Raw genomic sequence first — 9,028 nt, 5'->3', positions numbered from 1 at the left:
TTCATATCCCATAAGAGCAGCTTTTCCAAAATCATTGAGAAATTCAGAATTGCTTTCTTGCTAGCGCAGATGCAATATTATTTGTCTCTGATACCCTATCATTGTCGCAACCTTTTGAAATCGGAAATCCATGTAATCCATCATTGTCTTCATATGAATTCTTCTGAAATGTTGCAATAGCATAAAAAGAAGAGTAGCTAACATAGTTGGTTATACAAAATATATACAAAATAGACTGTCACTATACAAAAATATACTAAATAGACTGCCACTATACAATTTATATACAATAGACTGTCACTATACAAAATAGATTGTCACTATGCAAAAAATATACAAAATAGATTGTCATTATACAAAAAATATACAAAATAAACATTTCAGGCTATTAGATATAATATGTTTGGGCCGGAGGGCCATTTGGGCTATTAAAATTTTAAGCGGCTATTGAGGGTAATTTTCTCTAACTAGAACTACATCTTCATCATTGAACATACATGGCTTTTTCAAATCTCTAAATTTTAAAGAGAAACTTTCAGAAACCACTATGTTTTAGTGGTTATTAGCTAGTTGTAGCTACCATTTACTATATTACTTCCTATAGCTATGTTTTCAGGTTTTTTAGAGTGTATTCGATGTATTTAAGCTACTATATTCATGAATACAGTAGCATTTCTAGGCGTGAAACATGAGATTACAGCTAGACAGATTTTGTATTCGACTGTATCACGGCGTGAAACAAGGGATTACAGCTAGACAGATTATTGTATTCGACTGTATTCACGATATGTATTTGTGAATACAGTAACGTAAATAGCGCAATTCATGGTCTATTCAGGTGTTTTTAAACGGAAAGTGAATCATTTAACATAATAGACTCATAATATAACTCAACAAACTCAATATAACACACAAAATTTGTATTTCCAGTTATAAAAATGATTCTCAACCGAAGAACACCCCAAAAACATAGCAATCTTCAGAGAAAATATGCTGAATATTTTTCCCAGCCGATAAATACAACAAAAACAGAGCAATTTGAATACATATATACATCTGAATACATAAATTATATTAATTAAAAAAATATATGAATACATTCATGGAATTCAACGAGACAGTGAATACAATGAAATACATGGAATACAGCGAGATACATTGAAATACAATGAAAAAAAAGATAATGAATACAATGAAATACATGGAAATACAACGAGATACTTTGAAATACATTGAAATATATTAACAGAAAATTCAAGTTGCTCAGCCCCAAACTCCGTCGTCTTCGTTCAAGAACAACCCTAATGTCGTCTCGTCGAGAGAGAAAAATAGAATTCACTCGTTTTGAAACTTCTAAATAGATAAAGATTGCAACTTTCCTTGCTTATAAAGTAGTTTTTCTTGGAATTGTAGCATGCGACGGAGTTTTCCATTGATGTCCAAAGTTTGTGCAACATGAATTTGAGATCCTAGGAGGCTTGACGGAGTTCAAGAAAATTCAAGTTGCTCAGCGGCAGCGGTGAGGTTCAAGCATCACAGTAGAGTCTTCGGCGGTGGTGAGGTTGAAGCAGAGTCTTCGCCGAAAAACTCTAAGTCTGATGCTTTGCCAAAGAATTCTGGTAGTAAGATAAAGGTGGAAGATGAGAGAGAGAGAGGGAGAATAGATATGGGGTGGGGGATACGAGAAATTTGAGGGGATAGGAGAAATTTGAGTGGAGAGAGAAAAATAATACAAGACATATTTTATGGCTTAAGAGTAGGAGGTGACCATAAATAGATATTTGGCTATAAAAATCAAAAGGTAGCTATGGAATATAATCTTTTAAAAGGGTATTTATTTAAAATAAATAAGGTATCAAGCTTTACTATAGGAGATAACTAATCCAATTTTAAACTAAGAACTTCTCTTCTAACTTTTGATCTCATCAATCATAATAAATTCACTAGTTATTTCATGAACTAAAAAGGCTATGTCGAATTAATCGTCTTAGTATTCTTAACTGTTAAGATCACTTTTCATTTTTGAAAATCCATTAGCTCGAGGAGTTTCACCATTCCCCGGCCTAGAATTTGCTTAAACAATTAAAACCAAACTTAGAAGGCGTTTGGACATAAAAATTGTTATTTAAAAACAAATAGTATTTGGTGTTTAGTTGAAAATAATAATTGGAATTTGAAATTATATTTGGACATGCATTTCACTCGAAAAAATATTGCAGTTTTGTGAGTAGAAATTCTGAAAATTTTAAAAATGTGGTCAAAATCACTTTTTGGTTTTTGAAAAATCTCCAAAAGCTTATAAATTGTCATGGACAAACACATTTTTGAAAAAAAGATCAGAAACAAAAATCTATGGACAAACGGGTCCTTGGAATCCATAGTAAACTGTGCATGAACAACTCATTAAGTGATGAGTGAAAATATTATTGTTTTCCAAGTCTTGCTGTGGAAATTTAAATGAAAGCTACTTAACACACAAGTTCCTTTCACTTTGAATTTTCATATTGATGTTACTACTCATTAAGTGAACCTATACTTTACTCTAATTTTCATTGCCAAGGATCATGGGTCAGTATATAGTCAATCATTCAAGTCTTCTTCTACTGTTTTAAACTATAGAAAGAGACCCCCTTATTTTGGTGTTGCTCTCCAAGGAAAAAAAGGATAACAAAAAGTAATGTTTACACTAGATGATAATTTAAGTGATCAAAATCTGAACCAGAATTTGAAGTGTATGAATTCGCGATTTTTAGTTCTTTTAAGCTCATATTTAATATCTTTCTTAAGACAAACATATTATTTGGACAAAAACCACTGAGTTCGACCAAAGCCGTAACTCAAATGCTAGCTCTGCCCCTGTAAGTGATGATATTGAACCACAAATTATCCATAGACTACTGAGACTTATGGGTGACGAGAAACGAGTGTGGTTTAAGTATTAGGGTGGTACAAAGAAAATCGATAGATCGCACCAAACCGATAATCCGAGCCAAACCGGAAAAAAGAATCCGATTGTGGTTTGGTATTGAAAAAAAAATTCGACCATAATTGGTTTGATTTTACTTTAACTAAAAAAAGTCGAACTGAAACCAAACCAACCCGATATTACATTTATACATTTTTTAAAAATATATACATATAAATATTTATTGTAATATAATTTATAAATATTTCTAAATCACAGTTTTATCTTAACATATTATTTTAAGTTTGGCTTAACATTCTTGATCAGTAAATAAATTTTATAGCCCACAATTGTAGTAACCCAAACAATTTTCATATTAATAATAATGCTAACAAAAGAAATTCAATTCAACACTAGGAATGACAATAGTGTTGGATATCTATTTTCTAGTTTAACACTGATTTATCATGAAAATGCATAACTTAGTTTATCTTTTTTTAAGTGCTTAGTTATGTAATTAATAGTACTTATTAACTATACTTATTTTAGCATAACCTAAATAGTATTTTTAGATTATGTTAATTTTTATTATGGCTTATTAATATTTGCTTTATGCAATTTTATTATATTTGTTATGAAATATTTTAGTTAATGCTATGACTTATCTCATATTATTGTGTTATTTTCTTGAAAAATACATTATACAATTTTATCTTACTAGGACTAAAGAAATACTTTGAAGCACAAGTTACATTTATTATGCTATGAAGACTTTACCGGGAAAAAATCCGAAATATCCGAGAAAACCCAAGACTGAAAAACTCGACTTTGTTGGTTTGGTTTATAGATTTAAAAACCTGATACCATTGGTTTGGTTTGGTAATTGAAAAATCCGAACCAACCCAACCTACGCACACCCCTAGATTTAACAATCAATTAAATGGACAAATCGTAAATGAAGTTGGTAAAAACCACAAAAGACTAGGGCACAAATTGCATTTTAGATAAAAAATATTAGGTAATTTTTTTTCTACTTAAAGCATCATGTGAGAGTTACTTGATATCTGTATTAATAAGAGGTAGTAGATAGCTGATGAAGTAATTGAGGTGCACGTAAGTTCCTAAAGTCCCGAACACCATCACTATATTTCTTTTATGATTACAAACACAAGAAGATTACAAAACAAAAACAAATCATTAATTTAAATCTAAACCATAACATAGTATAACATAGTATTTCCTATTCTTGTGTATTTATGATAATGATAGTATTATTTTGTTAAAAAAAAAAAAAAAACATAGTATGTTTACAACAAATACAATGCTATAGTGGAGACTTCTAGTCAATGAGACCATTCAAGGGCAATCATATCAAGCTTGAACAATGTCAATTAGCATCATCATACGAATCAGTAGCAATCTAATTAGCAATGGATTTTTGCGAGTTCATCCTAGCTATAAAACAGAGAAGTGCTCAATTTGACCCGGACGCCATAAACAACCAAGACGAATAGGTTATAAGGAATAACCAATTCATCACACGTATATTAAAGAAAAACAGTTCTTTGACAGGGAGTACTGTTATTCTTCGAATTATAACGATTAAGGGTGTATTTGGTATGTAGGAAAATATTTTTCAATTTTCTCATGTTTGGTTGGCCTAAATGTTTTGAAAAATATTTTCCTCATGAATTCAAAGGAAAATGTTTTTCCTATTAAGAGAGGGAAAACATTTTCCAAAACTCCTTTTCAACCTTCCCCACCCTATTCTCCATCCCTACTAACTCCCACCAACCCAACCCCCACACCCGCACCAGCCCAACCCACCCCAACCCCAAACCCCCGCCCCACCCCCACCTACCCACCCAACCCCTCCACCCACCCCACCATAAATAAAAATATTATTAATAGTACCTTTTTTTCATGTTATAGATAGATTTTTTTTATTTCAACAAATGAGTCTTTTTTTTTTATGATATAAAAAAAGTATTTTTTTCATTTTAAACGAAAAATACTTTTTTTATGTAGAAAAGTATTTTTTTCTATTTCAACCAAATGAGTATTTTCTTTTCATTGTTGTAGAAAGAGTACTTCCTTTTTCGACCAAAAAAGAGTATTTTCTTTTTAGTTATGGAGCACAAACTTCAACGTTATTTTTTCATAAAAAAGTAAAGCGGCACATTAGTTCCTCTGGGTTTGTGTGAATTTTTAGAGACTTGGGGGGGAGGGGGAGGGGGGGAGGGGTGAAAAGAGTATGTAACGACCCGGCCGGTCGTTTCATGAGTTACCGCTCCGTTTCCCCAAGTTCTTCTTCTTTATGCTTTGTTTATCTGTGTTATATGGTATCGGGTTAGTCGGTTCGAATTCGGAATGGGTTTGGAAAGGTTTGAGACACTTAGTCTCATAAATTGGCCTTTTAGTTGGAAAAGTCAACCGGAAGTTGACTTGTGGGTAAACGATCTTGAAATTTGATTTTTATGATTCGGATAGCTTCGTGAGGTGATTTGGGACTTAGGAGCATGATCAGAATGTGTTTTGGAGGTCCGGGGTAGATTTAGGCTTGAATTGGCAAAATTGAAATTTTGGCATTTTCCGGTTGGTAGCGGAGATTTTGATATAGGGGTCGGAATGGAATTCCGAAAATTGGAATATGTCCGTTGTGTCATTTGGGACGTGTGTGCAAAATTTCAGGTCATTCGGACGAGGTTTGATAAACTTTTTCATCAAAAGAGGAATTCGGAAGTTTTTGAAACCTTAGGCTTGAATCCGATATTATTTTGTTGATTCGATGTTGTTTTAGGTGTTTCGAAGATTGGTATAAGTTTGGATAGTGGTATATGACTTGTTCGTACTTTTGGTTGAGGTCCCGGGGGCCTCGGGGTGATTTCTGATGGTTGACGGGGAGTTTGGAGTTGGAAAGTTGCAGCTGAAGCTGCTGAATTCTGTCATAACCGCACCTGCGGATTAGGGACCGCAGAAGCAGGCAATTAGTCGCAGATGCCGAATTGGGTGAGAAGAGCTGAAGGCGCAGGTGCGGAAGTTGGGTCGCACCTGCGAGACCGCGAGTGCGATAGTTTATGCGCAGGTGCGATTTTGAGGTTTTAAGTGGAAACCGCAGGAGCAGTCGTTTGGCCGCAGAAGCGGCTCCGCAGGTGCGGAAATGGGCCGCAAGTACGAAAAACCTGGGCCAGCAAGTATATAAGTCCTCCTTCGCGAATTTTTGGTTATTCTACCATTTTTACATACCGGTTTGAGCTTGAGGGAGCATTTTGAAGAGAGATTTCAAGGAGATTTCGTGGAGGTATGGTTTTTGGACCCTAAACTTGTTTCTATGATGGTTTTTGACTGATTAAGCTTGAAATCTATGGAAATTAGTAGCAAAAATTGGGGGTTTAGGGCTTGGAAATCGGAGACTTTAATCTAGGGATTTGAGGGGTCATTTGTGGTCGGATTTTGGTATTCTTGGTATGTATGGACTCATGGGAGGACAAGGATTTTATTGATGTAATTTTTATCGAATTCCGAGACGTGGGCCCGGGAGTCGGGTTTAGCCAATTTCGGGATTGTGTTGTAATTTGGTTATTTTCGCACGGGCTTCGTTCCCTTAGCATATTCTAATGTTATGATACTGATTTTGGGTAGATTCGACGCGAGTTGAGGCCGAGTCGAGAGGCAAGGGCGTCGCGGAGTAGTATTTCATCCGGTTTGAGGTAAGTAACGATTGTACATCTGGACCTGAGGGTATGAAACCCCGGTATTTCGTATTATTTGATAAATGAGGTGACGCACATGCTAGGTGACGAGCGTGTGGGCGTGCACCGGTAGGGATTGTGACTTGGTCCGTCCCGTAGCGGCTATTAAGCCGCGTGTTTGATTTGAAATCTTATGATATTTCGTATTTTGGAGTTTTATACTATATTTTGGGCTATACGCCGTGTTTGGGGCCTTGTGCCGATCTATTTAGACCCTTAGGGTTATTTTTACTACTTTCCTTACTCTATTTGATTTGAAAGCACATCCCCAGTCATGTTTTACCTGTTTATTGTTTAAAATCGGTTTCATTACTATACTTCTTAATATATGAAAACCGTTTGGGCTGAGTTCCCTGATTTTAACCGATATGCCCGAATGGCCGTGAGGTTAATGACTGAGAGAGGTTGAGGACCTAATGGTGAGGAATATATATCAATATGGATCGGGTTGCACGCCGCAGCGATATTATATATATATATATATATATATATATATATATATATATATTGGAGCGGGCTGCATGCCACAACGATTATTAATATTATTAATACTATGAGCTAATTATTGAGCCGGAGTGCTGAGAGTGGGTACTGTGTGACGAGAGCTAAGTCACGAGTGACTAAGAGGCTTGCCCGAGGGGCTATACTTATGAGTGATATCTTGCCCAAGGGGCCTGTTTATGACATTTTCTCTGTTTTCACTCTTCTTATTTACTGAGCCTCTACTGAAATTGTTGAATAAATGTTTCGAAGGATTTTTAACCGAGACTTGCGTTTTTACGAGTTAACTGAACCGCTGATTTTTGACTTGATATTTCTGTTGAGATTTCCTGATATATAATTTTTAAATGCTCGTCACTACACTCAGACTTTATGTACTTTAGTTACTTACTGAATTGGCGTACTCATGTTACTCCCTGCACCTTGTGTTTAGATCCAGGTGCTCGTGAATCAGAGTGAGATCTTCCAGCACTCTCAGAGTATTTCTGGAGATCGCAAGGTAGCTGCACGGCGTTTGCAGCCCTGCTTTCCTCCTTCCTATCCTAGTACTCTGTTATTTCAGACTTATGATGTATTATTCAGTTAGTTTTTGAGTTGTATTTAGAGGCTCTTGACCAGTGACACCCGATTTGTTGGGCTGTGTTGGTATTTTGTTCTAGTTTTCCGCATATTCTGTTTTATCCATCTATTTCATATGACGAATTTGAGACTTATTCGATACTAGAAAAACGATTTTTATAAAAGATTTCGTTGTGGTAAATGTTTGGTTGGCTTGCCTAGTACTGTGATAGGTGCCATCACGATCGGGGTATTTGGGGTCATGACAAGTTGGTATTAGAGCCTAGGTTACATAGGTCACACGGGTCATGATCCGGTTTAGTAGAGTCTCGCGGATCGGTACGGAGACGTCTGTACTTATCCTCGGGAGGCTGTAGAACCTTTAGGAAAGACTTCACATTCTTGAAATTCCTGTCGTGCGAATCTGTTATTCTAGTACTAAACTTCTGTTATTCTATTCTATCACAGATGGTGAGGACACGTGCTACCGGTCAGGACGGACGACCACCAGTACCACCAGTTGGGGCCACTAGAGGCCGAGGACGCGGCGGAGGCCGTGGTAGAGGCAGGGGTGTAGCACGCACAACAGCTAGGGCAACGCCTGCAGATCCACCAGCCGGCCCAGTTCAGGATCAGGTCCCAGTTGTGGAGGCTCCCGCAGCACCAGCCTAGGCACCGGTTGTGCCTATTGTGATTCTAGACCTTTTGGAGGCCCTAGCTCAGATTCTATCAGTATGCACTGGCCTGGCTCAGGCGGTCTCAATTACTACGGCCGCAACCACTTCTCAGGCCGGGGGAGGCACTCAGACTCCCGTAACTCGCACACCTGAGCAGGTTGTGCAGGGACTTCAGACACCGGGGGCACCTCCAGCCCAGCCGGTTGCACCAGTTCAGGAGTATGTGGTACCAGTTATGCCTGATGACGAGCAGTGTCGATTGGAGAGGTTTGGTGGACTTCAGCATCCGACTTTCAATGGTACAGAGGGCGAGGATGCCCAGGGTTTCTTGGACAAGTGTCAGAGGATTCTTGGCACCGTGGGTATTCTGGAACCAGTAGGGTCGCATTTACTACTTTTCAGTTTACTGGAGCTGCCTTCACTTGGTGGGAGGCTTATGAGAGGCGTAGGCCTGTTGGTGCGGCACCCCTTACCTGGCAGCAGTTCTCCGTTCTCTTTTTGGATAAGTATGTGCCACAGTCTCGTAGAGAGGAGCTGCGCAGGCAGTTCGAGCAGTTGCGTCAAGGAGATATGACTGTGATGCAGCATGAGATGAGGTTCTCGAAGTTAGCTCGTCATGCTGTTTGGTTGGTTCC

Source organism: Nicotiana attenuata, unplaced genomic scaffold (genome assembly GCF_001879085.1).
Source record: "Nicotiana attenuata strain UT unplaced genomic scaffold, NIATTr2, whole genome shotgun sequence".
Taxonomy (NCBI): domain Eukaryota; kingdom Viridiplantae; phylum Streptophyta; class Magnoliopsida; order Solanales; family Solanaceae; genus Nicotiana; species Nicotiana attenuata.
Note: the sequence above shows the minus strand (reverse complement) of the source record.